Source organism: Ictidomys tridecemlineatus, chromosome 7, assembly GCF_052094955.1.
Source record: "Ictidomys tridecemlineatus isolate mIctTri1 chromosome 7, mIctTri1.hap1, whole genome shotgun sequence".
Lineage (NCBI taxonomy): Eukaryota > Metazoa > Chordata > Mammalia > Rodentia > Sciuridae > Ictidomys > Ictidomys tridecemlineatus.
The window spans coordinates 180359771-180375455 of NC_135483.1; the positions used below are offsets into that span (position 1 = coordinate 180359771).

General features: G+C 43.9%; 1 protein-coding gene across 2 annotated transcripts in view; it reads left to right on the plus strand.

The window, feature by feature from the left end:
- Positions 1-15685, plus strand: part of Pnkd (PNKD metallo-beta-lactamase domain containing) — a 65433-nt gene that overhangs the window by 21023 nt on the left and 28725 nt on the right. The gene's annotated exons all lie outside the window — the stretch shown is intronic.

Consider the following 15685-nt stretch of genomic DNA (forward strand, 5'->3'; position numbering starts at 1 on the left):
CAAGAACTCTCCATTCTCCTACCTTAGCCTCCCAAATAGCTGGAATTACAGGGATGTGCAGTGCTAGAAAGTATAATTTTAATGCTGTAAAGTAGTCCATCACATGGTTACATTGATTTATCAAATCAATTTCCTACTACAGGACATTTGTTTCCCATTTTTACAAGTCTGTGATGAATCATTGACAGGACTTTTAAGAAAATGTACTTCCTCCACCTCCATCATTGGGGATCAAACCCAGGGGTACTTTACACCTGATCTAATATCCCAGCCCTTTTTTTAAATTTTGAGACAGAGTTTTGCTAAGTTGCTGAGGCTGGCATCAAACTTGTAATCCTGCCACAGCCTCCCATATCACTGGAATTAGAGACATGCACCAGGGCCCCAATTAAATGCATATTTCAAATTTAAAATTTCCAAGTATGTAAACATAGATGTGGGACTTAGAACCTCTGCTTAGAATTAGTCTGCATTTCTTTTTTTTTTTTTTTTAAAGATAGAGTGAGAGAGAGGAGAGAGAGAGACAATTTTTAATATTTATTTTTTAGTTCTCGGCGGACACAACATCTTTGTTGTTATGTGGTGCTAAGGATCGAACGCATGCCAGGCAAGCGCGCTACCGCTTGAGCCACATCCCCAGCCCTAGTCTGCATTTCTTAACAATGGGTATACATTCAGTTAGGGGATTTTAACGTGTACAAACCTCATAGAATGTACTTACTCAAACTTCAACAGCTAGCCCACACATCACTGGGCACTATAATCTTACAGGACCAAGGTCTCTCTGTTTTTTGTTTTTTGTTTTTTTTGATAAACAAATTATAATATACTCACAATATATAATACCAATCAGCAATAAAGAAGAATGAACTATTAATACATGCTGCAATTGCAGATGAAATCTCATGTTACGTTGAATGGAAGAAGTTGGACACAGAAGATAAATATGATTTGTATTATATGAAGCTCAAGAAAAACAAAACAAATCCATGTTCATAGACATCAGAATAGTATCCCACTCCTCTGCGGAGGTCAATACCTGGAAAGGGGTACCTGGCAATTCAGAGTGACCTTGGTCTGAGTAGGGGCTTCAGGGTGTAAACATATGTTAAACATTCATACAATTGTGCATGTGAGGTCAGAGTAGTTTACTGTGTGTAAAATATACATCTGTAAAAACATTAGATATGGGGCTGGGGATGTGGCTCAAGCGGTAGCGTGCTCGCCTGGCATGCGTGCGGCCTGGGTTCGATCCTCAGCACCACATACAAACAAAGCTGTTGTGTCTGCCGAAAACTAAAAAAATAAAATATAAAAAAAAGCATTAGATATGTGTTATATGCCTCAGAATGATTCACAACAAATTATTTTCTCCTATACAACCCCACAGAAGGGAGAGGCTAAGGGTGGTACAAAAGGAAGATCAGGGTCCAAACTGGGGAGGAGAGGATACAATTTAAGTATCCAGGCAAATACAGGGACTTTCTCTGTGTTTATTGCAAGGAACAAACAATAAACATAAATTTGTTGTACTTATGAAAAAAAATAAATGAAATAAGTAAATAAAATAAATTTATTACACTTATTAAACTAGTAAAATAGTGGGGCCAAGAAAAGGTCCTAATTGGAGGGGCCCTGTACAGATACTTTTTATATGTTTTATGCCACGTCATATCACATACATTAAAAAAGAAAAAAAAAATTCAGCTCTATGCATATTTTTGTTCTTTAAAATTTTTTTTTAATCTAGATACCCATATATCCTCTCATGTAAATAGGATCATATACTTGCTTGTGAGTTGCCTTTTTTTTTAATTTGTTCTTTTTAGTTATACATAAAAGTAGAATGTATTTTACATATCATACATACATTGAGTATAACTTCTCATTCTTGCAGTTGTACATGATGTGGAGTTTCACTGGTATATTCATATATGAACATGGGAAATTTACACACAATTCATTCTACTGTCTTTCCTATTCCCACCCCACCTCCTTTCCCTTCATTCCCCTTTGTCTAATCCAATGAACTTCTGTTCTTCCCTCCTCCTGCTTATTGTGAGTCAGCATCCACATATCAGAGAGAACATTCAGCCTTTGTTTTGGGGGGATTTGCTTATTTCACTTACCATGATAGTCTACAGTTCCATCCATTTACCAGCAAATGCCACAATTTTATTCTCTTTATGTCTGAGTAATATTTCATTGTGTATATGTATCCATTTTCTTTATCTATTCATCTGTTGAAGGGCACCTAGGTTGGTTCCATAGCTTAGCTATTGTGCACTGAGCTGCTATAACATGAGGTCCCTCTTTGATCCCATTATGTGGCACACCACTGTGCTTCAACCTGGAAAGCATGTGTTAGTCTTAAAGCTTGCACTCAGGTGTAGATTACCATTATTAGTGCACAACCTTGGGCTGGGGACTTCCAACCCATTGCTTCACCCCTCACAGCCACTCATGAAGAAGAACATCAACTCTGTGGTACACAGGAGGGAACGGTTTCAGAGAAACTGGAGCTTGTCCCAGTTTGTGTGGTTCCAAAGTCCATGTTCTTTCCTTTATGTAGGAAGGCTGCTGGTAGATGAGCATGGGTTTAAAGTGCTTATCTAGTGCTAAAAGCCTCTGATCAGCACCACCTTTAAATGTCTTTCACAGGTGGTTGACACTTTCCCTTTTTGAATGGACAGGGATTGGCTTGACAAGCACAGCTAGAGGTTAAGGCAGCTATGCAGCTAAGACCACCAGAACATCCCCTGACACCAAGCCCATCAGTAGGCTCTTCTGCTTACATCATTATCTCCAGTAGCCAGCCCAGTGTATTTGTAGAGCAAGATATAAGAAGAGGGGCCCTAGGATTTATCTGGAAGCTCATTTGCATAGTAAGCATAAGCGAAAGCAATGTGCTTGCCAGTAAACAGAGTAAGCAAGATTAACACTTAGATTATACATTTCCTACCAATCAAGATATCAAAGTTTTAGCCCCTGTGGTAGCACATACCTGTAACCCCAGCAGCTCTGGAGGCTGAGGCAGGAGGATCAAGAATTCAAAGCCAGCCTCAACAATTTAAAAAGGCTCTAAGCAACTTAGTGAGACCCTGTCTTTAAACAAAATATAAAAAAAGAGCTGGGGATGTGGCTCAGTTGTTGAGTACCCCTGGGTTCAACCCCTAGTACCAAAAAAAAAAAAAGTGATGTTTTTAAAATTGACACCCCGCCCCCCACACATCTAACTGAGGAGTTACATAGGGGGATTGGTGAACTAGCCCCCCAAACACCCCAACCCTTCAGTGTACTCCAAAGTCCTACAGTCTCCCCCCAAAATGTGTTCACCACAGCAAGTACAGCTTGGGTGCTCAATTTTGGTCTCCCATTGCTGGAGGAACAGAGTCCCTAGGTGAACCACCAGCCCTACAGAGTCAGGCTGGACCTCCTGATGTCCCTTGGCACTTTCTGCTTTCTATACCTAATCCATTCCTGCTGCTATAGTCAAAATGTCTTAGGGGCCGGGGGCTTGATTCAGGGGTAGAGCATTGGCCCAGCAAAGACCCTGGTTTCAATTCTCACACAAGCAAAGAAAAAAGAAAGGTTACACTGGGTAATACATAAACAATATGAATTTATTGCTCACAATTCTGGAGACTGGGAAATTTAAAGTCAGGTGCTAGATTTTTCCTGGTGAAAGCTCCCTCAACTTCACAATATAGGGACACACAAGCCTTTCTGAGTGTTCTTTTACCTGAGCCCGTTTTCTTTTCTTTTTTTATTATTATTTGTTGTTCAAAACATTACAAAGCTCTTGACATATCATATTTCATACATTTGATTCAAGCAGATTCTGAACTCCCATTTTTACCCCGTTGCAGATTCACATAGGTTCCACATCCACTTTTTAACATACTGCCATACTCGTGTCTGTTGTATTCTGCTGCCCTTCCTATCCTCTACTATCCCCCCTCCCCTCCCCCCCTCCCATCTTCTCTCTCTACCCCATCTACTGTAATTCATTTCTCTCTCCTGTTTTTTTTTTCCCTCACTTTCTCTTATATGTAATTTTGTATAACAATGAGGGTTGAGCCCGTTTTCTTTATTCTGAATTTTTATATTTGGCACTAGGGATTGAGCTCAGGGGTATTTCACCACTGAGCTACATCCCCAGTCCCTTATTTTATTTTATTTTTTGTCTAGAGATTAGGTGTCTGTAAGTTGCTGAGCGTCTCACTCAGTTGCTGAGGCTGGCCTCAAACTTAGAATCCTTCTGTCTCAGCCTCCCAAGTCTCTGGGATTCCAGGTGATTGCCACTAGGACCAGCTCTTGAGCCCATTTTCTGATTATGGCAAAATAATACCTGAAGCACCTGGCCTGGAACAGCCCTTAGCTCACAATAGGTATTCAGTAAAGATGTCTTCTGCTGGAGTGCCAGGCAGTGGTAGAGCTCTTGCCTAGCATGTATGAGGCCCTGGGTTCTATCCCCAACACTGCAAAAAAATAAATAAATAAATGATGTCTCCTTCTCTCATCTGGAAGACCCACCCTTAGCAGGCTGTTAATTTACTGTCTACCAAGCAAACAGTAATTTCTGACTCTGGTGATAATTAAGCTAAGGGACCCAGCCTCAGATCAAGGAATTCACTATCAAAAGAAATCAAAGAGGGCTGGGGTTGTGGCTCAAGCGGTATCGTGCTCGCCTGGCAAGCATGCGACCCGGGTTCGATCCTCAGCACCACATACAAACAAAGATGTTGTGTCCACTGAGAACTAAAAAATAAATATTAAAAAAATTTCTCTCTCCTCTCTCACTCTCTTTAAAAAAAAATAAAAAAAAAGAAATCAAAGAGACAGCTTATTAAGAAATAAATAAAATAGAAATAAGGAAGCTCATTCTCTAGGGGCTGGGGTGTAGCTCAGTGGCAGAGTGTTTGCCTAGCATGCATGAAGCCCAAGTGCCAGCTCTAACAAAAAATTATAAAAGGAAATAAAAAGAATTTCACTTTAAGCCTTGCTTCCCACTCCATGCCTGTCTGGAAAAAAAGAAATAGTGCTGGACAGTACATCAGGAACCCAGGAATGGACATTTTACCCCATGGCAATGGGGAACCAGAGGATCCCCTCTGAACACAGGCATCGAGGAGAAGCTGGGAGCCTTGGGGCCCCTGGAGGAGGGCCGCCAGCTTCAGAAGAAGCAGAATGCCCAGTTAAGTCTGAACTTCAGATAAACAAGCAAATAGTTCTTTTGTATAAGTATGTCCCATTGTCCTATGCAATATTTGGAAATACTTCTACTAAAAAAAAGTGTTGATTGTTTATCTGAAGTTCAAGTTCAGCTAGGCATGTGGTATTTCTCTGTCAGTCCTACCCCTGGAGCAAAGTCAAGTTAGTCGGGGCATGGGGGTTTGAAAGCATCAGACTGTTGTTTACTTTAGGAATGGGGGTGCTCAGGCCGGGAGACTGATGGGTCAGGGAAGACTTGGGGTAGGAGATCCAGGGTGGATCCTGAAGGGTGTGGGTAGGGTAAACTTACTGGGAGTGGCGGCTCAGAAGAGCTTTCTCTGCTGCTCGCCCTCTCAAGCCAGCCCAGGGGCTCTACTAATTCCTCCCATAGCGATTGGATTACCTAGTATTTAGTGGGTTACTCAACCCAAATGAGATCTTTCTGTTTATCACTACTTTTTCAAAGAAGTTGCCTTTTTGTACTTACTGAATTGGGGTATTTAACCCAGCCTGGGGTAAATATGTTTTCTCCCCTCTGAAGAGCAGGAACAAAGTCCCATTTATCCTACGCCTCAGCACTGCTGTCCCCATTGTCTGTAGAGTTGAAGGCCCTTCAATGCTCTCAGGTAGGGTGGAGAGGGAGGTTGGGCTTTGGGGGCTCTTTCCTTACAAATTAGTCTTATTGCTCATAAGATTTTTTCCTAAAGAAAGAGAAGTGGAAGAAATGGTGAGTTTGCCTGTCCCAAGAATGAAGATTCAGTCCTAGCTTTAGCAATGAACAGCTCTGAATCCTGGGACCTATCTCTTCATTTACTTTTTTTTAGGGCGGGGTGGGGGGGGCGGTATTGGGGATTTAACCTAGGGGTGCTTTACCATTGAGTCACATCCCCAGCCCTTTTTATTTTTTATTTTGAGACAGGGTCTCACTAAGTTGCTTAGGGCTTTGCTAAATTGCTGAGGCTGGCCTTGAATTTGAGATCCTCCTGCCTCAGCCTCCTGAGTCACTGGGATTACAAGCATATACCTCTACACCTGACCCATCTCTTCACTTACAGATGCTCTAATCATATTATTTTTTCCCTCCTGTGACTTTTGAAGCCTCAGGTAAAATCATCTGTGCAAGATACTGCAAATGCATGTGGTGATGCTGAGCAACTCAACTCCAGCTAGAATTGGAAGTGGGCTTCAATGCATGGAAGCCTGGGCATAGAACCAACCAGGCATCTGCCCTGCTTGGGCCAGAGCCAGGCCCAGGGCATGCTTTCTATTGTCCCCTGACCATTAGAATCACCTGAGGTGTCTGTGAAAGCTGCACATACTCTTGGGGATATCTCCCTCCAGAGCTGAGAATTAGAATCTTCAGGGAGGTGTAAACAAGGGCTCCAGGTGATCACCAGCCAGCTCTGGGCTTAAATGCAAGTTCAGATCACTTTACTGGCTATGTGACCTTGGGAATATTACATAACTGCTCTGATCCTTGGTCTCCTTATCTATAAAAAGGGAGGCAATAATATACAGTGGTTGTAAGGATTAAAAATAGCCATTGTTGCTGGTTGTTGCTATTGTTGCTTGAGGCAGAATTAAAACTGTCCATTGTTATTGTTGACAGTTGTTATTGTTGTGGAGATAGAAGCCTAGTGATTCTCTCAGTGATGCACACAACCTACAGTTTAGAAAGAGGAAACAGGACATTGTGGGATGGATTTGCTTCTTAGTAGGGGGGTCAGGCTCCAGCTGTGCCCTCCCACCTGTCCTCTGCTCCCTCTAACCTTGGCCTCCTGGGCCATCCAGGCCTGTTGGGAGTTCACCCTCCTCCTCTCCTGCCTCCCAGTTAGGAGGCACTTTCCTCAGCTCGTTTGTATTGTGTACCCCAGAAAAGCCAATGGCTATTTGCCCTTATTCTCAGCCTAAGAGCATAGCTGTCTAGACCTGTCTTCCCACAGTCGCACCCTCCATAATATCCAAGAGCCCCAAGCTCTGACTACTGTTTTTACAGATCCTTGCTCTGACAATTCTGTATCCATATTTGGATCAATAATCTATTAATCTTACCACCTTTGTTTCTTTCCTTTCTATCTTCTTTCTTCTTGCTGCTGGGGATGGAACCCAGGGCTTCTCACATGCTAGGTGAGCTCTCTACAGTGAGCAGCACTTACCCCCTCTTTCTGTCCCTCACATCCTCACTCCCCTCCTGGACCAGCTTACACTCCTGTATTCCAACCACTGCTTTGCAAACACCCTCCACTCTGCCTTGTGGTTCTCAGCAGTGAAACCTCAGCCTGCATCCACACAGCCAACAATGAGAAGGAAAGGTGCACTGGCCCTCTCGGGTCTCTCTAAGTTCATGAGCATCTTTGTTCTCCTCATCCGTTCATACTAACCTTCCCATCCTGGGTGCTTACTGCACACTTTCTCCAGGTCCTTCAAAACTCTGGCAACTTCTCTTGCAGCCTGGCTCTCAACCTTAACCTTGCTTCCCATGGCATTTGGCAAAGAAAAGCAAGCAATCAGAGAACTGCCACGTGTATCTCCAGTCAGATAGGAGATTGCTTTCCAATGTGCGAACAGATCACGTGGGGATCTTGTTGAAATGCTTGCTTTAGCTAGTTGATAAGGGGCCTGAGATTCTGCATTCCTAATGAGTCCTGGGTAATGTAGCAGCTGCTCCTTTGACTACATTCTAAACATTGTCCCAAATGTTAACTCCTAATCCACACTCCCATCCTCACCCCAGTGTGAATGAGGATTCAAACACCTTCCTCCGTCTCCATTAAAGAGGCAAAGAGGCAAGATGCATAGGAGGAACTGGAAGAAAAGACATCAGAAAACACTCCTGCCTGTGAGTGCCATCCATGGAAGTGTGACATGAGCCACATTTGTCATTGCAAACTCTTCAGTAGCACATTTTAGGTTTTTTGTTTGTTTTGTTTTTTTGAGATAGGATCTCACTATATTACCCAGGCTGGCTTGAACCCGTGGGCTCGGCAAATCCTCCTGCTCCAGCCTCTTGAGTAGCTGGGACCTCAGGTGTGTGCCACCATACCTGGCTTGCTAATTCACTTTTTTGGGTTTTTTGTTTTTATTTTTTCAGTGGCATGGGGAACTGAACCAAGGGCTTCAGGCATACCAAGCAAGCACGTTGCCACTGAGCTACATCCCCAGCCGTTTTTAAGTGTTTTCTAATAACTGAACAAGTATCATTTTGATATTTAAATGTAAATGAATTAAAATTAAATAAAATTTAAAGGTCAGTTTTACAGTTGCACCAACACATTTTAAGTCTCAGTGGCCAAAATGACGAGTGGCTGCCATATGGAACAGCACAGCACATAGCAATCGTGCTGCCACATTACTGGGGGAAACCCTGGGGTCAGAGTCTGGGTCACAATTCATCTTGGTCCTCAACCCCCAGATGCCTAGCCCAGGGCCTGAAACCAATGCTTCCTACAGAGTTTAGCGTGTCAAAAATAGTCCTCTAGGAAGAGTAGAGTCAGGCACAATCAGTTCCCAATAATTACCACTAGGGGGCAGGATCTGGCTATTACTGCTTGGCAAGAAAAGGGGAAGCCCAACAAATAGCCAGATGGATGGGGTCGGCTCAGTGTTTTCCACACTGTAGGAGAAATTGATTAGTGGGTCATAACCAGCATTAAGAAAATAAAATAGACTATATAAAATGGAAATATTGTTTCATGATACTTTGTTTTAGGTTTCTTTATACTGTATATGTACAATGTATGGGTTTGATTGTAAAATATATTATTAAAGTCTAGGTTGGAAAAAAGTTTCACTCTTCGGGCTGGGGTTGTGGCTCAGGGGTACAGCGCTCGCCTAGCATGTGTGAGACCCTGGGTTCAGTCCTCAGCACCACATAAAGATAAGTAAATAAAGGTATTGTGTCCATCTACAACTAAAAAATATTAGAAAGAAAGAAAGAAAGAAAGAAAGAAAGAAAGAAAGAAAGAAAGAAAGAAAGAAAGAAAGAAAGAAAGAAAGAAAGAAAGAAAGAAAGAAAGGGAAAAGAAAAAAGTTTCACTCTTATAACTGCAGATAAAGTGGTTGAAGCTAGGTAGTAGATGCATGAGAGCTCAACATCTCACTTTCTCCCTGTCTTATGTATTTTTTTAAATTTATATTTCTCTCTGTTTTTAGATACTTTAAATTCTCCATAATAAAAAGTTAGTTTATAATGAAACTGAAGGACCTGGTGCCTTCAGAGTAGCACACAGGGACCTCATCTAGTCTGGGCTTCTCACAGGGTGCTCCTCTGAGAAGGCCGCATGTAACAGTAGCCTGAGACAGGCAGAGGAAAGAGAGTGTGTGTGTGTGTGTGTGTGTGTGTGTGTGTGTGTGTGTTCACGCTTGTGTGCTCCCAAGCAGGCTACCGCCATCCTCACAGGGGAGAGCACAGGGTGTGTGAAGGTGGCTGAGGGCCCTGGAGCTGAAAGATCTTATGGCATTCCATAAACTTCAAGGAAATTGTTAGGCACTGGGAATTGGCCTGAGGTGACTGGGGAGGTGGGCAGAGACCAGGTCTAGAGGACTTAAGGATCTGGAAATGTGCCCTAAAGGGAAGCCAATTGAATGGAGGGTGGAGATCTGGATCCTGAGCTGTGGGCTGCCGGAGGAGGGTCAGGAGCTGACTCGTGATGGGCCGCTGGCCCCCACGCTGGCCCCCACGCTGCCATTCCAAGCCACCATCTTTGGTCTCATCTGGCTGGTTGGCTTCTAGTCATCTCACATCCTGCTCTTCCCTACTGTGCTTGGAGCTGGTTCACATGGACACCTCAGTGGGCTCTTGGTCCTCCAGCTTTGGATGGGTTTGATCAATGGAGATTTCCAGCAGGGAATGGGAATGGAGTTGGAGAATTTTTTCTTCCTTCTCCCTCCCTGAAGAGTCACCACAGACTAATAATCTCTCATCCAAAGGTCACAGCTCCTGTCCCATGACCCTCCACACAGCTCTTTCTCTCTGCTCCCTCCCCTCCCCCTTCAGGCCTAGGGTTGGTGACAGAGACCCACTATCACCAGCTCCGAGGAACTGCACTATCTCTTATCTTGCTCTACTCTGCCCACAGCCCCAAAGGCTTGTTGAATACAGTAGCCCCTCCTTATCCTTAGTTTTAGTTAACTGCAGTCCAAAAATATTAAGTGGAAAATTCCAGAAATAAACAATTTTTACTATTGTTGTTTTGCTTTTCTTTTTCAAGCTGGAAATTGAAATCCGTACCTTTGGCATGCTAAGCATGTGCTCTACAACTAAGCAACACTCTTGGTCACAATTTATGGGTTTGTTTTGTTTTGTTTTGTTGGGTACCAGGGATTGAACTCAGGGGCACTCAACCACTGAGCCACATCCTCAGCTCTACTTTGTTTTTTTTGTTGTTTGTTTTTGTTTTGTTTTTGTTTTTAAGAGACAGAGTCTCATTGAATTGCTTAGTGCTTTGCTAAATTGTTGAGGCTGGCTTTGAACTCCACAATCCTCCTGCCTCAGCCTCCTCAGCCACTGGGATAACAGGCATACGCCACCACGTCCAGCTACCAATTTGTGTTTTAAATAACTTTTTTTTTTTTCAGTACTGGGAATTGAATCCAGGACCTCATGTATGCTTGGGAATTGCTCCACCACTGAATATATCCCAGACCTCAGTTCATAAGTTCTAAATAACTATATTTTTGCAGTACTGGGATGGAACTCAGGGACTTACCCATGCTAAGCAAGCGCTGAGCCACATCCTCAGCCCTTTAATAACATTTATTATATTGTTCTATTTTATTATTGTTGTTAATTTCTTCTTGTGTCTAATTTATAAATTAAATAGGCCTAGGCCTAGCACAGTGATGTATGCCTGTAATCCAGTCGCTCAGGAGGCTGAGACAGGAGGATCACAAGTTCAAAGCCAGCCTCAGCAACTTAAAGAGGACCTGAGCAACTTAGTGAGACCCTGTCTCAAAATAAAATATAAAAAAAAGGTTTGGGAATGTGGCTCAGAGGTTTAGCGACCCTGGGTTCAATCCCTGTTACAAAAAAAAAAAAAAAAGTTTGCCTTAGTATATCTGAATAGGAAAGTGCTTGCATGGACAGTTCTGGGACTGTCGGCATTTCAGGCATCCTCTGGATTCTTGGATGCGGTCAGGGTCACTGTGGTCCTTTCACGCAGCTCTCCTCAGATTGCAAATCCAAGTCTGTTGTGTTTCCCGGGGCTGGTGCACTTTCTCCCCAGGCTGGCAGCAGAGGTATCAGTGGACCGCATGGACTTTGGATCCCCTGAATCCAGACTTGAATTCAGACTGTCACTTGTTAGCCCTGTGCTGGGGTAAGTCACTGGGCCTGCCTGAGCCTCAGCACTCTCATCTCTAAAGGAGGATGCCACGACCTGGTTTATTGCGTTGTCACCACAATTAAATAACAGAGTAAAGGGCTTCTCCACAGGGGTCAGGGGCTCAGCAGTCTTTCCCTTATTGTGCTGCAAGTGTCAACCAAGTGGCTGGGTACTAGGGAGTGTGAGAGTCTAGGAGTGAACAGCACTGTCTCTGCCCATAGAGAGGTCACAGACTTGTGACCCTGGGGCCATGGCCATAGCCCCAAGTGGGAAAGTAGTTACTTTCAACCATTTATTTCTGTTTGACTATAATGTGGCACTTTCTGTGGGTCTGCAGATGACCTGGCAATATAAACTTTTCTTTATTTAGCTATGCTGGGTATCAAACCCAGTGAGTGCCTCACATATGCTAGGCAAGTGCTCTACCACTGAGCTATGGGCCCAGCTGGTTGAATTTATTTTTAGCTTTGAAGGAACTGTACTCAAAGGACAGATCAGCCTCCCAGAGCACAGAACTCCCTCCCTCCCCTCCACCCAGAGCCTGTTAGATTCCCCAGATTGTGAATTGAGGCCTTAATTAGTTACAGTTACTCCTGAGAGTGTATAATGTCCCCTTGGGTGTGTTGGAGCCAGAGGTACCTGCTAGAAACCTGCCTAAAGCAGGACATGGTGGCACTTACCTGTTATCCCAGAAACTAAAGCAGGACTATCATAAGTTCAAGGCCAACCTCAGCAATTTAGTGAAACCCTGCCTGAAATAAAAAACCAAAATGTCTGGAATGTAGCTCAGTGGTAAAGCACCTGCCTAGCATGTGCAAGGCCCTTCATTCAATCCCCAGTACTAAAAGAAAAATAAAGGAAAAAGAAATGTGTCTTAAAGGATTTCCTGGTGACATGAACAGAGGACCCAAGACAGCAAGCAGTGGAGGCTGGCTTGAAGAAGTGGGGGCACATTGTAGGAAAAAAAAAAACAAACCTAGAAAACAATATGGTTGAGACCATGTTGCTAAAGCAGGTGCTGTAAACTTATAGTGTCAACACTGGCTTCAGGCAGAGGGATGCCCAATTGGAGCAAGGCTTTGAACCCTTCATCTGAACTGCATAAGGCTGGAGGCCCTGGAGGGGCCAGGTATGAAGACTGAGGGCCCAATTTGGGGCAGTGGCAGGGAGGAATGAAAGGAAAGGATCTCACCCTCTGTGTTCAGGCCTATACTGAAGCACAGAGAAGGAGCAGATGCTGATATTGCAAGAGAGATAAAATAAACATCAGCAAACATGTAAGGAGTCCCTGGTGGACCAAGTGCCCCATCCTTGACCTGTGTAATCACCAGTCATATTTTGGGTATGTGTAGGGGGGTAGTATTGATGGAACCCAGGGGTGCTTTATCATTGAACTACATCCCTAGCCCTTTGTATGTTTGTTTGTTTTGTTTTGTTTTGTTTCAAGGCAGTGTCTTGCTAAATTGCCAAGGCTGGCCTTGAGCTTGCTATTCTCCTGCCTCAGCCTCCTGGATCATTGGGATTACAGATGTCTGCCACCACACCTGGCTCACAATCTTTAAAGCAGTTCACAGATGATCAATCCTTCTCATGGAGAAAGAGAATGAGGCCTAAAGTGATTAAGACCTTTGCCCCAAGGTACCACATTAAGTCAGTAGTGGGTACAGGATGCAATTTAGTCCATCTGAGTCCTGCACCCACCTTCTCACCCTCAGATCCTACCCTCCTTAGCCACCAGGAACTCCCAGTGTTGGTGCAGCAGCCTGATGAGGAGGTGACACAGCAGTGTGTGTAATAAGGGGAACGTCATCACCCAGGACTAAGGGGGCAAGGAAGAAAGCCTTCCATGGGAGCTAGGGCTGTAGATTGGTTTGGTCATTTGACAGTAAATGTTTCTGGGATCACTGTTTGCCAGGCACTGGCTCAGGGACTGGGAGGACAGCTGAGAGTAGACAAAAATCTCTGCCTCACAGAGCACATGTGGACCTGGAAGAGCAGTCTCGCCTCTGTGTTGCATGCTTTCTGGGTCTCAGGCACTGTTCAAAGAGCTCCACGTCATTAATTTCCTCACAATAACCCTAGGAGACCCTATGACCTCATTTTACATTTGGGGAAATTGAGGCCCAGAGAAGCTATGAATGACTTGCCCACGATGCCAGGGTTTCTAAATGGTGAGTTTGGAATATGCCAGGGAACAGAGTGGGCAGACAGCAAAACAGCAGATGCAGAGGTTGACACTGAGAACCTGGCCTTCTGCAGGGTCAGTGCTGCTGGAACCCGAGGCCAGGAGAGAGGTAGGGAGACCAGCAGAGATGGAAGAGAAGGAGATAAGGGCTAGCTGGGAAGGGCGGAGACCTCAGGTGTAGTGGTCAGGATGGTCTTCCACAGACAAGGCAGCACCAAAGCATGTTAACAGAGGAAAGAGGTGCTCAGCTTTATGATTCATAAAAAACCCTTGGAGGGTGAATAGGAGGCCCCACTGGAGTAAGGGGGACTGTGGCAGGGTCTCAGAGAGGGAGGTTGAGAACCAGCTATAAAAACAAAGTCAGGACTGGGAGTGGAGCTGTAGTGGAGCGCTTGCCTAGCACACAGGAAGCCCCAGGTCGAACCTCAGCACCACCAAAACAAAAACAGAAAAAAGTTTTTGAACATCTCCATGCCAGGCACTGTGCAGAGTGTGCTCAGCCTGAAATATCTCCTTGGATCCTCACAAAGTGTAGGACACAAATCCTTTACTCCTCCTAACCTATAGATAGGAGGTGTGGACTCAGAGAGGTGACAAAATTTGCTTTTGTCCAGGGTCACACAGCTAGGGAGTGGTAAAGACAGGGTCTCAATAAGTTGCCCAGGCTGGCCATGAACTTGTGATTCTTCTGCCTCATCCTCCAGAGCAGCTGGGATTACAGGTGTGAACCACCATGCCCCGCTAAGATTTTCTCTTAAACTACTTCTAAGAGTCCCAATGGTTGCTGCAGTTCCAGGCATCACAGGCAGATGATAGTATCCTAGAAAAGCTCCCTCTTGATAGAAAGAAAGGGAATGTATGCGAGAGCTACACTTAGGAAGGACCTGTAGCCCAGTGGTATTTCATTGGCCTATAATGCACAAGGTCCTGGGTTTGATCCCCAGCACCTCAGCCAAAGTATATCCTCTAAATAACAAGAAGAAAGAACCTTCCAAGAAGACCTTCGGCCTATTTCCTCCTTACCTCACCTGTGTGAGGTGACCTGGACCACTTACTCTCTCCCTATTTGATTTATAGGGCTATTGTGAGAGTTGAGGGTTAATCTGCAAAGCACTTGGAATAGTGCCTAGTCATGGTGTACCCTATATAAATATTTGCTATTACTATCTGATGGCAAGAATTGCATTCCTGGGTTTAACCAGAGCTTGACTGAGCAACGAGTGCACCAGATGGCTTGAAACAATAAAGGTCCACCCAATCATGGCTGGGGAGGGACTCAGAGGCTACAACTATTCAGAGGAGAACTGGCAAAATGGAGGTCAATAAGGGAAACGGAGTGGGGTAGAGTAGGGATGTCAATCAGCAAACAAGATCTGCCATATCGTGTTGTTGATTTATTTTATTTTATTTTTGCTGGTACTGGAGATTGGCACAAGGGCACTCTACCACTGAGCTACATTCCCATTCCCAGTTCTTTTTAAACTTTTTCACTTGTTGCTTTTAGTTATACATTAAATTTTATTTTGAGATAGTGTCTTACTAAGTGGCCCAGGTTGGCCTTGAACTTGAAATCCTCCTGCCTCGGTCTCCTAAAAGTTTTTTGAATTTTCAATTAGCCAAAAGAGTAATTGCTTCCCTTGTCAGGTCTTCCGTTGCTTTTTGTTTAAATTTAAGAATCATATATGTCTATTAAAGAAAATTAAAATAATACTTGTATCACTTTTAGCCTTATAAAGTCCTCTGTTATTCAGAGATTGGACATGTATTTTATTTTATTCTAATTTTGGATGGTTTAATTTAAGTTAATTTATTTTTGCTATGCTGGCCCTGAACTTAGGATCCTCTTGCCTCAGCTTTCTGAGTAGCTGGGATTATAGACATGTGCCACTACATCCAGCTTAATTTTATATCCTTAACACTGTAATTCATCTGGACTTTATTTTGGTGGACTCTGTGAGGCACA